The sequence below is a fragment of the Grus americana genome, chromosome 15, assembly GCF_028858705.1.
Source record: "Grus americana isolate bGruAme1 chromosome 15, bGruAme1.mat, whole genome shotgun sequence".
Lineage (NCBI taxonomy): Eukaryota > Metazoa > Chordata > Aves > Gruiformes > Gruidae > Grus > Grus americana.
In genome coordinates, this window is record NC_072866.1 from 13,333,830 (window position 1) to 13,355,208 (window position 21,379).

The 21,379-nt window shown below is 48.9% G+C and overlaps 1 protein-coding gene across 2 annotated transcripts in view; it reads right to left on the reverse strand.

Annotated features, from left to right (window-relative positions):
• Positions 1 to 21,379, reverse strand: part of ELFN1 (extracellular leucine rich repeat and fibronectin type III domain containing 1) — a 110,977-nt gene that overhangs the window by 64,571 nt on the left and 25,027 nt on the right. The window lies entirely within an intron of this gene.

Sequence of the window (21,379 nt, forward strand, 5' to 3'; positions counted from 1 at the left end):
CTTTTACAGCAACGAGTCCTAACTGCTGTCAAGATTTTTATAGCCTTCACTTCAAGGAACAGATAATAAAAGACAAAAATCAGAAAAACAACTAAAATGAGTTACAACGAGAGGGGTCCTTTTTGCCTATACCCCTTATCATGCAACTATGCAACAACAAAATCACGTTGTATTTAAACAGATGAACACGAGAATTCTGCTCTCATCACACAAAAAACTATAGGTGAAATACTTGCAAGGTCTGAATTTAAAAATAAGCCATCAAGATAAAATCAATTGCTTTTCAAATGGACAGGCAAAAATGGATTGATAAAACATGATCAAGTAGCTACTGCATGTAATTTGATGGCAAGTCTGTATAAAACTTAATATAGCGTCTATTGTGCTCTTCCAGATTATGGTCTTGATGCTACTGGCTCGTGAGTAGTGCTGGAGAAACTGCAGTGAGGAAAGGAGCTTCCAACATGTAATTTGGTTTTGTCCTAAAATACAGACATATTGTCAGGAAATAGTAACTGTTACCAAAAATACTGCCGGAATGAAAAATACTGTGTTCTTTCCACTGGAAATAATCTTAGGAGAAGATACCAAAATAGCCGATGTTAAAACACAAAGTCTCTGTAAGGAGAACATGCCCTGATTCAGCAAAACAGGTAAACATGTGCTTACATTAAAGGAGTTCTCCCAGTTGAAATCACGCGTGTGTTACAATTTTAAGTGTGTTTATGCCCCCCCTGAAGTCAATGCTCTGCTAAATTGGGTGGTAGTAGGGATCCTTCACCTTCCCATGGCAGTTTGGAAGCTGTGGCACCAAGTATGGAGAAAACAGAGACCTGAGAGCGTAATTCATCTGAAAAAAAAGCTGAAGAGATGTAAAACTCTGCAATACCTTTTTCCTGCACGACACACAGCAAGAGAGGAGTGGAGGAATGGATCATTTAAGATGGGATTGAAAAGACTTGTAGTCTGCTAGTTTGGAGAGTTGATAACCCATGGGATGCTTTTGGTCTCTGCCTTGTCCTGGTGCCTGCAGAGGGGACCAGTCCCTCTCTGGGCCCTTCCAGACGTGGAAAACCCAAGTGTAGGGACAGAATTTAAGGAAGCAATTCCGCTCCAACCCATGAGCATGTGTAGCCTTGACACAGTTTGAAGGTCCCACACTTTGTGTCGTTCAGATCTAAGCTTCCACCAATGGCCTCCACGAGAAGATCATGGATGGAGGCCAATGTGAGGTGCATAGCGACTCTCTGATGCCTCGAGGCAGCAGTTTGTGACCCTTCCTCGCACGAAAGGAGAACTGATCCCACTGTGAGTCTTAGATCCAGGGACAGGTCATTAAATATTTACTTCAGAATCTGGATTTTCATTTTCAGCTGTCTGATCTTTTCTTTTTTTCCTCTTTACTCATTCTTGAGCATTTAGTCCCATCCCACAGCTCCTGAGCAGATGTGTTAAAAATAAAATAACAACCAGGGGTGGGATTTTCCAAAGCACTCAGCATTGCCTGACTCTGTTCTCTTTGAAGTCAGCAGGAGTTTTATTACCAACTTCAATGGGAGCGGTTAAGCCAATGCTACACATTGTGAACGTGCATATTCATGAAGCAAGCAGCATTTGCTAATGGTACATGGATTCAAAGGGCTGATAAGATTTTAGTGAAAAAGCTACTTGAACAAAACCAAGCAGTTCCATGAGCACCAGAACTATGAAATCCTACTTTCCTTGAGCTTGATCGACTTGGGCACCCAAGAAGGTGTGCATGCTGATTGAAGTCCTTCCTGTGGGTGGGGTGCTGAGATCTGTGCTGTCTCCCAAATGGATTCACCGGCATCAGACAAAGGCTCAGCACAACATGGCAGGTTTTTCCTCAGTAGAAGTAGGGCATCTCTCTTCTACCTCTGCCTCTCTGCTCAAACCTTGAGGGAACTTGCTATTTTTGAGATTGCTACCCTCTATCAAATTCAGCTGGAGTCGGATAATGCACTTAAAAGTTGCTAGGCATATACGCACAGGTATGCACACGCTCCATGTGAGCATGAAATCCACATTTTTGCAGGAAGTCATGTTAAGGCCTCTCAGAATCAAGTTTTGAGGGAGTGAAAAAGATGGATTCAGAGCAGCTGATCAGCAAATAGCCTCAGATGGATAAACCATGATCCTTTGAGAATCTCAGCTACAGAGAAGGTGCTAAGAGAAGGACAATCCTTGAGGAAAGAAGATGAAGACAAGAATATGGTCCTTGAGAGGACTTAAGAAAATGGCTGCTGAGATAAAAGTGCTTTCCAGACAAGAAACTGCCATATATAAATGTGGCAAATTTGCTTAAAGTACTCAAAATGTCTGAAAAGCACAGCATTTTAAAGGGTGCAAAGTTTTTGAGGAATCGAGGTGCTGCACTTCTGGAAAGCCAGGCCATTTCCATTCTGGAAAGCCAAAGCATCTTTGGCTGCACAAAGAAAATGAAGGGAAGCGGCAACGACGACTGGTCCCTTTGGCATCAGGGCTAAAGCAGCACAAGAGGAAGACAGAGAGAGTTGGATGTGGTTCCCAAACTCCTTTCACATGGGAATCCAGACTCTCAGGAACAAAGCCTGGCAATGGACCTTCCCTGCCAAGAGCAGCCCACTGCCAGCCCAGGTGCTCACATGCACTGTCACTGCCTTTGGCACCAGGGATGTCCAGAGAAGAGGATCAATTCTCTTTCCACCCCACAATTTCCACACCGCTGACAACTCAGAAAACAATTCAAGAGGGAATTCAAAGGATCTGTTGAAATTTCAACGAGGAAATCTGAGTGAGTGAGCATATGTAAATAGAAAGAATGAGTAGCACATAATTACATCAAATTGTTACTTAGCAAGGGAAGTAAATAACCCAAAATATGCAGAGCAAAAAATGGCAATGAATTAGAACTAATTACTTAAGGCTAATTAAAATAAGAATGGCTTGAATTGAAATATGTTAATAGCATTGAACCTGCCACCTACAAGGGAATTTAAATAAAAATGATAATGTTGCTTCAACCTTCACCTGATGGGGGCGGGAAGTTGGAATTTGAAGCTCATGGTTGCTTTGGGGGTATTGACCACAGCAATGCATTATTTATGATTACTCTTGGAATGAGCTGGAATTTTCTGGTGGGTGCAGAAAGTCATGGGCAGAAAGAGGTTTTCTTGGATAATGGCTGTGAAGTGGAGAAAGTGCAAAGGACAAAACCTAAATCCCTCGAAGACTAATAGATCCTGAGGTACCTCTTCATGCTGGGAAGCGCTACGGTTGAAGAGAGTAAAAAAGAGGCAGAGACATAATGAGATCACAAAGAAGGAAAGAGAAAGAGGGAATAAGAAAGACTGAGGGAGCAAGCAGCAATGAAATAGAAAGGGAGAGCCTAGAGCCATGACAAATCATCACCGGCTTCAATTACACAAGCCTGCTGGGCTATGAAATCTGCCAAAGGTCATTGGATTCCTGTCTTGGCAATTAAGAAACAAGCGGCTTCGCTGGTTCCACCCCACGGCCTGACTGTCTGGTGCAAATGTCTGGGGACCAGCGGCATCGCTCATGGCTGTGGGTACCTGCACCAACAGCAGGGCACTAACAAGCTAGTCCAGAGAGCGTGGACAGCCCCATTTAGGAGATGAACGTGTCTGAGCCATGCACCAACTCCTAGCATTTAGCCAGCATGCGCTGTGCCAGCAACTCTTGCCCTGCCAGAGAGCAGAGGAGAAACCTCAAGCAGCAGGAAAGCCTGGTTCAGCATCTTCTTGCCGTACCGCAGCCATGCCACAGGGCCCAGCTTGTGCTTCACCACCACTCTGTGTAGGCTTACGCCCCAACCCATCCTCAGCTGCAACCACGGATCCCAGTAGACTTGAATCCATGCTGGGCACGGACTCACCCGGTTCAGTGGAGAAGTCCTGAACTCCCTCCTGCCACAAGCAGTGAGTGCCCCACGCTCCGGGGCTCACCTCTCGGTGCTGAGCTGGGCATGAAGCTCCCTGCTCCTCCGGGAGCCGAGCTGTTAGCTGTATTTACTGCCTCGCTCTCTCCAGTTCCCCTGGTTCACACTGGCGGTGAAAACCTCTTATCTCTCTCCCACGCTGGGATTCACGTGAAAACCATGAGCCCCATGTCCTGGCATGCTGCGTGGACAGGGACCACAAAGGGGATGGAGGGTGGGATACGGGAGCGATGCAGCCTTTCCATTTTCACGCCAATTCCTGGGCTGGCTTTTGAGCCAACTGAACGGAAAGCTGGTGCCAGGCTTGCTGCCAGCTGATGAATCCAACTGGATTCATCTTGGAGCTGTGCATCTGAGAAAGCTCTTAAGCCCAAGCACGGTTGGCCTCCCCCCAGCGGGTATGGGATGCTGTGAAAGAGCAGCAGAGGTGCTGCAGTCAGAAAGGCCCTGCCCTGTCTGTAACAGCCTTCCCAGCACCGACCAGCCGCTGAGACTGGACTGCAAAAGCCGCTCAACAGCACCTAGAGCACGGACTGACTCCCTACGTCCTACACGGGCAATAGTAACAAGCCTTGGACTGACTGCCTGAACTACAGGCTCTGATCTACCAATGACCATCTCCCTCAGAGCTCCATTTATACCGAATGCCAGCCAGGATGGGCGACGGAGGGACATAACCTTGGAAAACATCACTGTACTGAGTACCAGGGCTCCGCTCTGAGCATGCCGGTGGGGTAGATCCATACCAGGGTGGCTGTAATGTCATTTCTATTTCTCCAGCCTCCTGCAGAGAAAAAAAAAATACCTCCTAGAAAACCAGAGTTCGGACTCGACGCTCCTCCTGTGTATGGAGGAGATGCGGCAGAGAAGGAACAGGTCCCCGTGAGCCCGCTGCCAAGGTCCCGACATCACCATCGCTGCCCTGCCTGACCCTCTGCCTTCCGGGGAGGGAAGCCCTGGCACCGGCGAGGATGCTGCCTCGGCAGACAGAAGCAGTCGGCTGAAAGACATTTCCTCTTTGTTTCTCTGCTCGGTGTAATGAATCCTACCTCCCACTCAGATCTGCTAAGTAAGAGGAGTTACTGTGAGTAATCCCCACTTCGGCATCTCCTGCTGTAATCGCAGAGAAATCACATTAGCTTTTTTTCTAGGACAAGGAGAAATTCATCAAATTGCAATCCGTGGAGAACACACGCAAGAGAGAGAAAGCTAACCACAACACACACGTACACTGCAAAAATCCCAGAGTTGACATTTACATTTCAAACACTTATAACAGCTAAACAAATAACAGTAATTATACTATTTGCATACTTTGTTAAATAATTGTTTGTTAGGTAAAGGGACTCTGTGTGTGTGTGTGTGTGTGTGTGTGCGTGCACAAGGAGCGGATGCTCGAAGCCTGGGGAGGCAGAACAGCTGCTTCTTCCCTTCCCAGGTGCCCTGTTTGCTTCACAAAATGGTGACAAGTGACCCAAAGCACTGGCCAGGGCGTTGGGTGTGCTGATATAGGGGACACGGAGGTATGGGGGCAGGAGGCCCTTGGCTCTGGAGGATGAAGATGGTGAGATGTAATCGTGCTGCCCAGCAGCCACATCACCTCCCTGAGCACACCAGCAAGCTTATTGCTCCAGACATGAGCACCAGCACCTGCCAAGGTGAAGCTCCCATGCTCTGAGGATGAATTTAGGACTGCAGAAACGGGCTGTCCCAAGAAGAGCCACAGAAAAAAGCGGTGAAGGCGGAAAAGCTGGATGGAGCCTTCTGGCAGCCCTCTGCGGGAAGGTCCCCCCTTTGCAGCACCACATGCTGAACACCCCTCTGACAACGATGCCTGACTCAGAGCCCACAAACCGTCTTGTGGCTGGCAATTCCCCTTTGCTCCTGCAAAAGCATATCAGCTTTTATCCCTTCCTGCTCAGTTCCTCGGGCAGACGGCTAATTGAAGGGTTTTTCTTTCATTTCTGGTACAGAAAGCCCAGTAAATGCCTTTTAATCTGCCCAGCTTTCCCCATGATCGGCTCTGTCTATCCTCTCGCCACTCCTATCTTTTTTTTTTAAGTAGACTTGAATGATGTGAACTGGTGGAGAGAGGAGAAGCCTTCTGCCTCTCCTCACATGGTCGGAAAAGGTGGAGCGGAGCCAGAGCCACTGCATCTCTTCACACCTGGCTGGAACCAGGTCAGGCAGCTAATGCATTTCTCAGGCGCAGCAGCTACTTGTTGGAGACACACGAATGCTGCTCGGCTGTTCAAGTGCTGGAGGCTGGGAGAAGAAATTCCAGCAAGAGACATATGTGTCGGAAGGCAGAGAGGGATGCGGTGCCAGGAAAACGAAAAGTGATGCATGCATGGAGAGCTCTGCTCCGTGCAACGGAAAGCGATGCAGAATTAATAAAGGCTAAATGGCTCTGAAACCGTCCCTCGTAGCCTCAGTTAAGACGGGAGATTTCATTAACTGTGAGAGCAAGTGCTCGTGCCCTTCTGATGGGTGAAATTCCATCTCTGGAGGTTAAAACTGCCCATGCAGGTCCATTAGCCTGGCAGCAAAACTGTGCTAACTGCCCGTCCCCCATCCAGAGAGGTTTGTTTCCCCAAGTAACAGTGGGAAAGTCACAGTCCCAAGGAGGAACCCAAACGTTTGCTGGCTGTGATCTGCGCAGCTCACGTTTTTAAGTGTTCAACTAAGGGCATCCCAGGGGGCTGGGGAAGAGAAATGCTCCAAAACAATCGTTCTCCCCTCAGAATATTCTCACTGGAAATGTTTATATTTACCCTTCAGCTAAAACTTCTTCCTGATTTTTTTTTTCTTTAAGTTTAAAGAACGTTTTCCAGTTCAACTCTAGTTCTTTCAAGTAAAAAGTAGAAATGGTCGGTTTTCTTTAATAACTCTTTTCTCCCTTCTCGCCCACTCTCCCACCCTGCTTTTTACTTATAGTTTGAAAAAAAAGGAAATGAGAGAAGGAAAACTAACAAAATCAGAGAGAACTTTTTCCCTTAGTTTCAAATAAGTTGAAACAACTTTTTTTTCTTTTTCTTTTTTTTTGAAAAGTTTTATGAATTATTTTGAAGGATGCAAAAGCTTTATGCAAACCTTTTTATGTAGGTCAAAAAACCTTTTTCCCAGGATAAAAAAAAAAAAAAAAAGCCAAACCAAACCCCTTAATATGTGTGAAACAATGTGGACCAGCTCTAAAAATAAGCTACCGTAGAGATGAAAGCTTTGCACTATGTGTGCTACACACCCAGGGCTACGCTGCGGTCCACGATGATTTACGCTCACTTGGCACAACCGCAAACACCTCTCCGTGAATACATCCTCCACCATGCAATCCCGGTGCCCTGCATCTCCTAACGAAGGCAGGACTCCAGGGCTTGGTGAGCAAGCTGAGTGTCCTACCCGCATGCTGATACATCACCCCTGGCTTGCAGAAAAGAAGGATCCTTTGTGCTAGACGCTGGTCAAATTTAGCCAGTCAAATCAGAGACACTCATTAAAAAAAGCAACGAGCAAATAAGGTGAATTTTTTTAGGCTTTTTGGTTAGGTAGACTTGCTGGGGAATGCTGCACTTAGCATGAGATAACGTCCCCGAGAAGGTAGCAGCGGTTAGGGAGGAGATGGGCTGCCAGGGAGAGGGAGCCAGAGCTGAGAGCTCCTCAGGATGGCTGAGTGCTCCGCTGACCGAAGGGGAGCAGGACGCAGCCAGGCTTTGACGGCATCACCGTGTCTGTGCCTGCATGTTGGCTCGAGTCGGAGCTCTGGGATGCCGTCATCCCGGTTTGGTGCAGCAAGGGAGCCCGACGAAGACACTGTAGCAGCTCCGGGAGCCGAGAGCGGACGTGCCTGCAGGTCACCGCAGCGGCTCCAATGCTGCAGAGAGCAGCGTCAGCCTCGAGCAGGGCTAAAAGGGTTGACCCCTACGCTGAGCTCCAGCACCATCACCTCTCAAGGGAGATTTGGCAATGTGAGCGGGGTCAAGGCAGGAGTCAGAGCTGTCCCCGCAGCGCACAGCGCAGTGGGAGAGGCTGGCATGTGTCAGCCGGGGCAGGGCTGGGAGCCTCGGAAAGTAAGCTCGGTTTAGGACAAAAAGACAAAAAATCAGAGAGAAAAGAAGTGCAATTCCTGCCTCCCTTTAAATAAAAAAAAAAGTTCATGGAAATGGACAAATTTTGCTTCAAAAGATATTTAACACTTCATCCCTTTTGAAAACTTCTTATAAAACACAAAGACTTTAAACAAAAGGTCATTAAGAGATAAAGAGTTGAAGCCCTTCTTGCAAGAATGAAAAATGAAGGCATCTTGACATTTTTAACAGGTTTTTTTTTTCCTCTTTTCCAAAATGAAAATTAATCAACATTGATTTGATTTCACACACAAAAGCCCATTTCGTGGAAGTGGCATTTGCTGACAGAGAGCTGTTTCAACAAAAAAATTCCAGCCAGAGGAGCACACAATACGCTACACACCATTAGGGTACACGAGCTGCAAGGACACCGGTCTCCTAGGGTTCATAATAAATCCCATCCTTTTTCTGGGTCAAGAAACTCATAGCTGTCTGGAGGTTATGCTAACACGCCAGGGTTTGGGGACTGATGTCGAGATCTGAGGAATTCCTGTTGCCTGGAATAGAAACAATGAAATTGTTCCAAGGCACCATTTATTCCCAGGTGCCTGCGAGCTGTCATTTCTGGGGAAGATGAACAATTTGAGAAGATCTAATATCTTCAGAAATAATTCAGGAAGACAGAATTCATTCAGCTCCCCAGGTGAATAATGAATGGGACTCACGTGAGTCAGAGAAGGATGGAAGGGACCCGACCACCAGCTCTCCCCAAACCAGCTGAGCTTGTGCAGCCACGCAAGGGGCAAAGACAAAAGTTTTGAGCAGCTCTGCCTGGAGACCATGCGTGGTCCATAGGGGCTGGGTGGGAGCAGCGAGGACCAAGGGATGCAGTCATGCAGGCGATGCTACTAACAGCGAGGTGCAGAGTATGGCCCCTTAGATATCTGTCAAATAGTTGTGAGACATCCTGAATGCGCCAGAGCGTTCACCTGTGATGAAGGATCAGAGGTAGGATGGGGAAGGGACAGCATAGAAAGAAGCTGCCAGCTTTCCAATATAACATGATGACACATGAAGCCCAGGTACCAGAACCGCTCCTGCCCCCCTGTAGCACCGCCCCGGCTCTGTGCAGCATCCTGTCCTGGCTTGCGTTCACTTCCCTGTGTACCCCACTTTAAAGTGCCTTAGGTCCCTCTATGTCAGGGAGCAGAGAAAATTGCAAGAGAAAAGCAAACAAATAAATGGGAAAAGCATAACAAAAACAGTGGCAAAGTGTTCCCACACCACTCTGTGCTTTCAAGTAAATGAGGCTAATTAACTAATTGCCTAAATTATTAGGGCTATTTTTACCCTTGTATGAAGGCTTGGCATTATTTCCGATTTCTTAAGACTCAGCGCTGAACTCTCAACTTATCAGAAAGTTAATGAAGCAAAGCCCCTGGAGTGGGGAGCCGGAGGGCAGAGCAGCTGCTGGGCCAGGACTGGGGTTGGGGCTCAGGCGGGTACCGCTGCTGTGGGGAAGGAGCATCTGCAGCAAAACCACCCCTGTTGCTCGATGCTGTTTAACACAGAAGTTCAGTGGTGTTTGCTGAAATCTCACCTGCACCTGAATCTGCCTCCCAGTAACGGGTTTTTTCTATAACTAAGCATCCCCTCTGCTCCACTGGTTTCCCGTTGCAGCCAAGATGATAGAAGCTGATTTGGAGGAAGGGTTTCACACCCAGGCGAGAGAAGAAAACTGATGGCTAAGGGTGCATCAACATCATCAGTGACTGCAGCTCTCACGGGCAGACACAGAGTAACCTTGGACAACCAGGCAGGAAGCAAGGATAGTGCGCAACTCAGGGTCAGCAGTAAAACCTTCTGGAAAATGGCTTTTTGGCCGCCAGAGATGTGCTAGCAGGCTACTATCGACCCATCTAGGGGTAAGCTGGTAAATGTGAGGACTTTGGGTCTGCATCTGAAGGAGGATAGAGCTTGCTGGCGATGGTTTTAACAGCTAGCTTGGGACCTGGCTGGGATTTTAATCTACAGAGCTTGCTAGCATCTACAGCGCCGCTACATCACACCCCAGCGCTGCCAGATCTGGTCTCTTGAACCAGCTATTAGCAAAGAAACACCCTCCCGGGGCCGGCTGGAGCCTCTGCTCCTCTCGGGGAAGCCGCAGGGCTCTGCAAGCGCAGGCACCGGGCGCAGGGCTGCACACTCTGCGCCTGCCCCGGGAAACAACCGCTTTTCAAGCCTGGTTTCCCCGCTGTCGCCTTGGGAAGCAAGTTCAATCCTGCGCATGCTGCTTCCAGAACTAATTGGGGTTTGCTGTGCTAGTGACGCCTGGTGTCTCCATGCTTATGAAATGGGCTGCAGCCAACTAACCAAAACATGTGTGTCCCTCTCCCAGCGGGGAGTTAAGAGCGATGTTGTTTCTGACAGAGCAGCTAGCAGGACTCTCTGGATGTATTTACTGAGATGCACCCACTGCTCTTTCTCTGGGGACACCGGTCACCATAGACCAGTCACCACTGCTTTGCACATCGGCCCTGAAAACCTCTGGAACGAGATATATTCTCTGCAAATAGGGAACAGATGTTACATGGCCTATACACCCAAAGTCACCCCTCCATCACATGCACACAAATATCTCCTTCCCAAATTATCCAGACCACCCTCCACAAAAGGAAAGCATTAATCCACCTGCTGTAACCCTGACCGACCACATGAACCGTCCCAGGCACGCAGCCTCTGTTCAGGCAGGAATCCAACGTGGCAGGAGCTCCCTCCTTCCACTTCGAGAAAATGCCATTTTCTCGGGTTTTGAGGGATTTTGTCCCAAAAAAAACCTAGATGTTTTCTCCTCTTCAGCTAAATGCCAGCGTCTTAGCTCCCTGGTGGAAATTTCCATTAACTCCATTAAAATCCCCCAGTCATTCCTGCTGAAGAGCTAGTCCCCTCAGGAGCAAGACGACTGACAGACCTCCTTTTCTGTAACAAACCTCACTTATCAGCTGTAACGAGGTGACATTTCAAGCCTGGCTCTTCTCTCAACACACGTACACAACAGTTTGGGGTGGCAAGTCTCTTCCAGGTATGTCATTGAGGAGAAGGGCAGGTGAAAGTCCCCAGTCCTTTGGATGCAGGAGTGAGGTCCCCTCTGAGTTATCTCCAAGATTATCTGCAACATTGGACCAGCCATGGCTTAGTGTGCCTGAGTCCTGGAGACCTCCAAGGATGGAGATCTCACGGCCTCTCTGGCCACCTGTTCTGGTACTGCACCACACTCTTAGCACACGTCTCTTTCCAAATGTCCAACCTGAACCTCCCAAGCTGCTTTTGTGCCCACTGCCCCTCGTTAGGCTGCCTGCTGGTATTGAGAAGAGTTGGGCTCTATCCTCTTTGCAAGCTCTCTCCAAGCAGCTGTAGTTATTTGATGCTGCCCTTCAAACCTGGATCCTACTGGCCATCAGGATGCCCTGAAATGTTGGTCTGACGCTGCAGTGAAGGGAATATCGGCACCGCGTTAAACGATAAAGGAGCCAGTTTCTGCCCAGGCACTTGTCCCTCCAACAGGGCTCCTTGACCCTTCACAACTGTTTTGGTAAGGATGAGTAAGATGATGAAGGTGGACCAGATGGCAACCACTGTTGTACTCAGCAATGCATGAAGGACACCTCACAACTCAGCTAGCAAGGTAATATCTCTCACCACAATCTTGTGATACCTTTTCTCTCGATCTGCGGACTCTCTTCCCACACTCTGGCCATCTTGTTTGCTGAAGACCTGTCTTGTGTGGAGCTGGTCATTTTTGCTGTTGAAAAATACCATTTTTTGAGCTTTACCTAGTCCAGAGCGGAACATCTGTTAGATCAGGCTCTTTTCTCTTAGAAAAGACAAATAATTTCTACTATTTTGCCAGTGGAGCCCAGGGAGCCATTGTCCCAAAGTTTTGTAAATATGAAATGGAGATTATGGTCCCTGGGGTGATTTGGCAGGAAACTTCACCACTTTTCAAGGGCCTTTCTGTGTGTGAAATGGAAAGAACAATGCTGCCCTGTAGCTCCCTGTTTGCAGTGTACTTAGAAATTCTTGAATACCTGGCACTAGACATGCTGATTATCTCCTACCTCATCTCCTATGTCTAAAACTGGCGGCCTGGCAAAGGGAATTATTCCAGACTTGTGCTGTCCAGAAAACAGCCTGGCAGGAAGATTTGCAGGTCACGTCTCCCCACCCAGTGCCATCTCCTGCCCCATTGCTCAGTAACCCACTAGCGATGACGGAACTTGTGCTCTCCATCCTGGGATTAGCAGACAACTCCAAACCAGGAACTGGCAGCCAGTAACTTGCTGCGGGCTGTTCTGGGACCAGCTCCAAGGGCTGCTCACTGCCTATTGCCATCACACTCGATGTTCCCCCCAAGACACCACCACCTCAACCGCTACTGCAGAGAAACCATATGCCACGTCCAATGCTGCCCATTCCACCCACACCTGGGGACCAGCAGGGAGACTGGGGGACACCGGTAGGGCCCAAGGGAGGTCAGTCCTTCTGCAATATTTGCCATACAGGAGAATATCCTGGTTTCTTCATCCTCCCATCTCCAAGCCCATATTGCAATTGAGATGGAGAGGACTTTAGGACACTGATATTTCCTTACTGCCCTACAGCAGGTCCCACTGGAGTTGTTGGGAAAAAGGGAGGAAAAGTCTGATTCCATTTACCAAATACCTCTTCCCAGCACAGCTGCAAGTCAGATTCAATTTCCCAGTGTTGCCTCCTGCGTATTTTATCCACTAACAAATTTGCATATATTTAAATACAATACAAAGCTGCAGACACCATCAAAAGAGGCTAAAGAGGAAAGGGCAGGAGAAGCTTGTCCTTTTTCTTTAGGCTTATGGAAGACACCACTCTGAGAGCTTGGAGAAGGGGCATTGCCAGGCAGGAGCTGTGCCAGACCCTTGCCTGAAAAAGCACTGCTTGGAGGGACAGACGGGAGGCATGGGAGGCTTCGGCAGTCAGGTCCAGGCATCCGAGATGCTCAGAGCAGGGAGACTGGGCTAGAGCATTTAGTAATCTCAACCCATGGCAGCACCACCTGAGAGAGCAGGATGTCAGCTCCAAACTTGCTACACGGCATCTCTCCAGAGAGAGGAAAAATCCCTTGGATAATGCAAAGGTTTCATGGGAATACCCCGCTGGTGAAAGAGGGCATTCCCCAGGAGGTCTCCGCACCGATACAGGTATGTAACGCAACCCTTTAAACACACATTCAACAAAGAAAAGCACAGTGTTAGATGATTAAATCCCCCATGTACCTGCAGGAAGTGGGGAATATATCCTGCTCATCAGAGCTGTGAAACGTATTCACCTGTTGCAGGAATTAATCCTTTTTTTTTTTCTTTCACTAACAGAGAGTGGCAGAGCTGTGCACATGGAAATCCTGTCTGAAATGAATCCCCGATAAAGAGGAAGCCAAGTTAAAAGGTGAGTTTTACTGCCTGCCAAGGCTTTAGGTTTTTAAAGGGTCTCTTGTAGAATTATTGTATTAGCAGGCTATTATGGGTGAGGATATCAAACTGCTATGCACAGCAAGAAAAAGCATGGAAGTTTTGAGATGGGAAAGAAACACATGGAAAAATGAGGCAGAAGAGGGCAAGAGGGGGGAGAGAGGAGAAGCAATGATGTGCAGAGGGGAGGGGGAGGCTAATAAACGATGGAGGAGACAGTGGAAGGGGGGTGAAGAAGAGAGCAATGAGCAGTAAGGTAAGGAGAAAAGAGAAAGATAAAAAGAGGAGGAGAAAGGGAAAGAAGAGATAAATGAGGGCAAAGACCAACTCATCATTTCGCAATTCCACCCCGGTGGAGAGGAAAATTGATGTCTGGAGCGTTTTTTACAGCCAACCTCCTGGGCATGGGACAAAAGACAAGTTATTACCCAACCCCAGGTCAGGCCTGTAGCCTGCCAACTACTTAGACACATTCAGAGAGCCCACGAGAGCTGTAAATCAAGGGGGCCAAAGAGATCACAGAGAGGCTGGGACCAGGCACAGAGCAGCAGTGAGCTCAGAAAATGCAATATAATCACAGGAGAGGAGCGAGCCCAGGAGCGACACAGGCTGACGAGGAGTGCCCAGCCCAAAAGGGCTTTGCTCATCTCTCCTTCATGCCATTCCTAAGGACAGCACTCCCCCAGAGTTGCAATTCCCCCTGCACTTCCTCCTGATTTCTCTTCCTATTGATTTTCGGGCTCTGAATACCATTTATTTTTGCTTGCCTGATTCACTCATTCATTGAATAAAGGCATCATCACTATTATTATTATTATCCCCGTCATCGGGCTCCTCATCACACATTATATTATTTGCATTGCAGAGCTGGAAGATTTCAGGTTGAGGCAGGAAATTTGTGCGAGTTGTTATTATTGCAATCAGATGAAGTGAGAATTGGATCAGTGAAGGCTGCCAGAGCGCAGCTCTCCCAGCAGGACACAGAGCCTCTGCCCAATCAGGGGAAGATGCCGTTTTATTGCGTGGGTCCCGCCAGCAATTTCGGACTTGCCTTTGGTGTCCCATCTCTCCCTCCCATCCCAGCACCCAGCTCCGCTGGCTGCCGGCAGAGAATGGGGAAACGCATCGGTACAGGAGGGCGAGGAATCAGAAAAGACTTGGCGAGATTGCACATTTTCTGCCTTGCTGATGGTATTTATTAGACAACAGAAAAATAGCTATTTTACCATCTGCCTTGTAAAAAAAAAAAAAAAAAGTCCTCATTAAATTAATGGCATGTGCAGCTGCCGAACAGAGTGTTCCTCTCCCTGCCGCCTCCCGAGCAGCCCAGCACTTGCTGGAGCGGGGAATCGGGCTGCCAAAAGTAGCTGAGGCTAACCCGGGCTCGTGCGATGGGAGAGGACGGACGGATGGACAGACAGCCTCCTGCTCCTCCCAGCCCCGGGGTTCTTGCCGGGGGCCCTATGAGTGCCCTGTTGCCACACACTTGCTCGCTGTGTTATGGAGCAGAGAGCTTGTCCCCTTCCCACGTGCACCCCTACAGGGTCTTGTGAAGGGAACTGGATGAGTCTGCCCAGCAAGCTGCAAATGCCTCACTGTGCCTCAGCAGAGCATGATTCAGACTTCAGGTTGAGGTCAGAGTTGCCCATCGCCCTATGCTGAGCACGGCAGGATTTGGGGGCAAGTAAAGTCCTAATTTCCATGCCTCCGCCACCTCAATCAATGTGAGCTAGTCAATCCATCCCTATCATCCACCTCTACGTGTCAAAGTTTGATCTGAGATGGTGCTTGCCCCATGGAGGTGTTCAGCTGAGGTCGCAAAACCAGGAAAGCCTCAAGACTGGCTGACTGCATAGCCCAGAGGAGCTCCTACACGTAAGCCTTCATTTTGGCTGAGAACAGACCAAAAATCATGAACAAATCCTTTCTCAATCCCAGCAAGACAGGAGCACCATAAACCAAAGATCCTAGATGATTTTAATGATGTTACCAATCCATTTCTACTTGGCACTGAACAACACTGAAGGGTTTGAAGTGAACCTTTTCTTCTGATATCCAGTGGAGCATGAGGAATGTTTGATGGAGGAGTGGTTGCCAACATCGCGTATTACATATGGCTTTGAGGAGCAGATCCACCAGTTTGCCAAGGTCTCCCAGAGGTACTGGATGCCACAACACACTGCCTTAGCTAATACACTCATTGCTTCACCACCTCATCATGAGTAACACTTGAAAAATGATGTCTAGGACTACTTTAGGTCCAACTGTTCTTCTAAGGAAATAAAGCCCTTTGCTAGATGTCTCAGCACTGGTGATGTCTCATTAAATCTACATTTAATCCTCACTTGCGTTTGCTGCTGCTAGCCCCTCTGCTAATGCTGGGGAGTTCCCGGTGCCTGCGCTGCTCCTCTAAAGGTGCAATCTCTCCTTTGTGGTCCTCTCCTCCTCTTTCTAGGAGGCTTTTCTATGTAGATTTTTCACCTAGATGAGTTTTTACATGTCTTTGGCAGGAAATTTGTTCCCTTCAATTCACTCCTTCAGCAGTTACAAAGCAATTGGGGAAAGCTGACCTCGGGACACGGGTCTGGCTGCAGAGAGGTTGTTTCCATCATGCCCTTGGAGGAAACAGGAGATTGCCTCTTGGATTTTAGCACGTAAAGGAAAGTTACAGGACCACAGTATGTCGAATCACTTCATGCTGAAATAAATACTGACATAATAAGCCCTAATACTGCCAAAGAAACTATTACAGTCAGTCACAAAAATAATCCACATTGAAAATCGGGGAAAATACCTCTCCTCAGTGGAATAACATGACTCCAGAGGATCAGTTCCAGTCAAAGACGATAATTTCACGTTTACCCAACAGATGAGGGCAGCTCCAAAAGGCAAATGTTCATTGCCAAAAAACTCTGCTTAAGCGAGATTTTGCCACCTCCCGTCAAAGACTTGCTTTGAAAAACCAATGAGCAAGAACAAAAGGGAAGACCATGAAAGGCAGAGATCAAATCAAAGTCCAGAAGGATGTTGTAGCTGTCTCTTACACCATTGCCTTCAGTCCTATCAATCCTTAATTAGCAGCAGTAAGGGCAGAATACCAACCTGATTGCTTGACAAGCACAAATTTCCTGGTTCTCAGAGGTTAACGGCAAAATTTCTCCCAGCCTCTGCCTGCGTTGCTGCTGGTCTCAGGGATTTGTAGACACAACCACGTCTGCAAGTCGCTGACTTTATCTGCAGCGCCAGCTGGTTGTCTGTGCAGGGTTGTAGGTGTCTTTGCACGCATGGATCCCAACCGCGTGGCGCGTGCACGCTGCCGCAGCCAGTCTTGGTAGTGCCACTGTCTCAGAGAAACCCACGGGACAGGGCCACCAGGCTGCAGAGCTTCCTCGCGGAGGGGGTCACAGGGTTGTCTTAGACAGCAAGTTAGCCAAAAAGACATGGTAGAGTAGCACAGGGACAGCCCTATTTTTCCTTGAAAAAACATTTGCTTTCTTAGAAAAAAATATCTGGCATCCATTTTAAAAAAAAAAAAAAAAAAGACAAGTTCTTTTCATGAAAACTTGAAGCCTGTCACAGGGAATTTTGATAAAAACATTGACATTTTGCAAAGTTGCCCTTGGACAAATCATAATGCACTGAAAGCTCTGAGACACAGCCACTGTGGAAGCACCTCTGCGCATGTCAGAGCGTTTGGGAAGGACATTCATCTTCCTGCAGTCAGGTGTGTTGGTAATTCTGTGACGTTTCTCATGCATTTGTCCTTCCCGTATCCATGTGCGATGCACGTAGCATGTGGGGCCGTGGCACGCCTGGGAGAACACCAAGAGAAGGTCGCGTGGTTGCACGTAGTTAGGAAAAAAATACAGCGTGCACGTGGCAGTGCTGTGTGTGCATGGCTTTGGAGGCGGCCAGGGCTGCAGATGGAGTTTAGAAAGCAGGTACTTTGTGCCCATATGTCTCCTGGCATTTGCACGCACATGGAGATGCGTCGCTTCACGAAGCCCAGGACACACTTTTACAGCTGTCTGGGGTGAGGGTTGCTGGCTGGGACAGCGAGAGGTGAAGCACAGCTCCCAGATTTCAGGTACCTCATTCGTTCTGGGGGGGTTTGCGGAGCCGCAGGTTGATGCGGTGCCCACGATTCTCTCTGACACTTCCAATGGTCAGGTCCTTGCGCAGAGGGATGCTCCCACCTCATGAGCCAGAAATGCCACTGCCGAGGCTTTCTCCTACTTACGCACGTTTTTACACGTCACCTCTTGCTCAGGTCTCAGCTGCAGACAGCAGTCCTTCCACAGGCCCTGCTCACATAGACACGGACCCGCGGCCAGCCCCAGTCATCGATGGAAGAAAATGAGGAGAGGCAGTAAGTGAAGGACCTAACCCTCCAGGTCTGCCCTGGGGCTGATGCACAGGTGAGGAGTCCTTGCTTTTTGATACCATGGGTCTCATCTCAGCATCATTTCCCATTCCCCGCCCCCACTCCCATGCATATGGGAGCACTCTGTTCACACTAACAACTCTGAGCATCCCCGGATGATTAAAGGAAGAGCTGCCTTTTAAATCGCTCTGATTGGGGTTGATGGCTGTGTGGAGTTGGACACTTGGCTCTAATGATGTGTGAAAATCTCCCTGCTGTGACCAGTCGTTCCCAGCTGTGGAAAATAAGGAGAAAGGCAGAAGGGGGAAAAAAAAAAAAAAAAAAAAAAAAAGAAAAACCCTCCTCCAGTGAGAGTCCCAGATCAGACAGAGGTTTGTCACTCGGGACAATCCCCTCGGGGCTCCGCTCACTGCCTGCTGCGGCTGGGAGAGGCAGTCCTGCTTCGCAGTGCTGATGGGGATGCGCACGTTTGGCACCACTGCCTCTCTGCTCCGTGGTAGCAGATGAATTGGGGTCCTGCTCCAGCGCAGGTCGGTGTGACTGAAGTGACCGTGTTGGAAGCTCACTCACAGGCAGGAACGCCTGCAGGTATCACGGTGGGCTCCCATACTGGTGTTGGTGGGGTTATTAACTAAGACCGGGGTGCTGCAGGTGTGCACTGGCTGCCATGGCACAGCCGTGCTGCTGGAGTATCGCTCGAGGCCACGACGCCTCTGAATGAGACCCCGCGACCAGCTGGATAGGGGATCCAGCCGGGGGGAAGGCAGAGCACGGCCAGCACCCCCAGCCTGAAAGCACAGCACAGTGGCTCCACCACAATTCCCACAGGCGTGGGAAGAAGGATCTAAGCAAGCAAACCACGACGTCCCTGACGCACAGAGACCGCTGGTTGACACCTCTTCAGGTTATTCTCCATCGCTGTTGCTGACAGGGGACCAGCTGTCAGCCCTCTGCACGAAGGCGATGTGAGCCCTGCCAGCGTGTTTGCTGCCTTCTTTCCCCACCACCTTCCCTTGTTGTTAACTTCCTAATGACACCCGAATTCGAAGCAAATCTCGGCATGCACAGTCCAATCCTTCCCCTCTGGACAAATTTGCTTTTTAGAGGCTCTCCTTGCTGAGATTTGCCATTCTGCAGCAGAGGGGAATGGTCGTGTGGGCTCCGAAATGAAGGATGCGTTTCCTCACGCTCGGATGGGGCTAAACAGAGGCACGGGGGGAGGCCAGGCGCCAGCCGGAGGTGTCCTGAAGCGAGTGACCCTCAATGTGACATTGATGGCTCTTAATTCTTAAGCCTGCTTTGGAAGGATTTCAGCAGATCCTATTTAATCACTGCAGCCTCTTCACCTCCCCGCCTTGGGGTAACATTACACATTCTCCTCCGCCGGCTCTCTCCAAGAACTGGCCACCCTCCTCTTCCTCCACGGGTCCCCAGCCCAGGAAACGCCACCAAGCCCTTTGCCTGCCGCACAGCACGGGGCTGCCAAAGCTGTAGCTGCCCTTGGCTTGTTTACTAATGCACAGCTCAAATAGCATTTGCTTAATTTCCCCCATCCACAGGAGGACTCCGTCTCTCACTAACGAAGGGCACAGCTTCCTGCAGGTGCGCTACCAACTCCCCGCAAGTGGGCTGCGCCATGCATAGCATTAAATATTTAAGCGCTTGTCAAAATGTTGTAACGATTTTTTTGTCTTGTTCCATTAGCTCTGTTTCCAAAGGCCACCACTGGAACTACTGAACATTTATTTCTATTGAATCCAGCTTAGAAGTTATGATCTGAGAAACTGGGAGACAGGACAGTATGTTCTGCGGCGCCTGCTTTTCCCCACCACCGCTCAGCTGAGACACATCGGCCTTTGAAATACCATTTTTATTCCTACCTTCGAAAAACTAAAATAAAGAGATTGATTCTTCCACCTGCTTGATTTGCTTCTGCTGGCTAAATAAAGTACATAAATATCAGTCAGATGGCTTCCCTGTGTAAGTTTTGGGGCCGTCGGTTTAAACTCCTCGCGCAGTTTGTGGTACCAGCCATGTGAGATGGATTTCCTCCCCAGGTGCAAAATAAAGTGCTATTACACGATTTTCCTGCTGCTAGCAAGGTATGCACACGAATCTTCCTCCCTCGCTGTCTGTGCATGAACGGCATCTTATCATGCTAATCCTACGAGCATTAGACAAAACGCTCTGGAGAAAGCCAACGGAGACAGCAGTTTGGACTGGGGGCAAAGCGTGCGCACCTTTGCTTTAGGTTCACGGTATAAATGAGAAGTGAGGAGCCAGCGGGAGTTGCATGGGGTGGGGAACAACTGCAGCTCCCAGGGACGTGGGGGAGATGCCCGATGCACCAGCCCTTGGCCACAGCATCCTGCGCCAGGGCCACCGCGGAGGGATGCTGGGCTTGCTGTGGGCCAGGGGATGGGAGTGCTGGTGGTCACCACACGTCCCTGCTTCAGGGGGGAACAAAGGGAAAGCTAAAGCATTCTTAAAGACTTCCTTGCATTTTAATTCCTCTCTATTTAAAGACACGTGAGAGCCCAAGAGTTCCAGCTGTCTGCGCCCGGATGCTTCGCAAAGTTGTAATCCCCACTAGTGACATCATGGGCCGTTGCCATGGGGATTGTCACAAACTCAGTGCTATGACTTCACCACCACAAGGATGGGCAGCAAGGGAGGCAGTGCTTCCTAAACACCAGTGTCTCCAGTAATTAGCAAACTAGCATGGAAAATGAGGATGAAACACAGCATAGGAACATAAAACCATTTTGAAAGTATGATCTATTGGAAAGTATTCCCTCATGAGAAAGTGCCTCCTTAATGGATGCTGCACTCTTAAATAAACCACGAAAGGCAAAGAATAAAATAGAAATTATAGTGATTTGTTTTATTGGGCATTTCATTGAGTAATTAAGAGGCTAATTAGGAGAAGAAACATTAAAAGGCATTATGCTCAGACCTCATCTTGCTCTAGAGGAGCGAGCTATTGAATGTGCAGCATCATCCAATGTTTCCCTGTGCTAACGCAGCATTCTCCGGGGTGAAGGAGGCATGCACAGATGTGCCGCAGCACAAGGAGTCATATATAGGATGGGAAGGGGTGAAAAAGCAGCTGCCCCATGGCCTGGCAGAATGCCGGAGCTCTCCCAAGAAATGCGGGGTGGGAACGGCAGGTTGCAGGGAGCAAACCTCACCTCCGCAGCATCTCTTGGCACGTGGTGTCAGGCTTTGACGCTTGTGCATGGTGCATTTCAGTGGAGGGGAGGCTAAAGGGAAAAACATAAGCCAGCCCTGGCTGCAGAGGAGCTCTGGGGAGAGCTTGCCATGGTGAATCTCGTGCTGGTGAAGCACCACAGCTGAGGTGTCTTTCCACAGACAAGGAAACCTTGGTGCTGGCCAACACATCCATGAAACAAAGACCTACAAAATCTGCAGCTCCTTTCTGACCCCCAGCACATCTCACTCCACC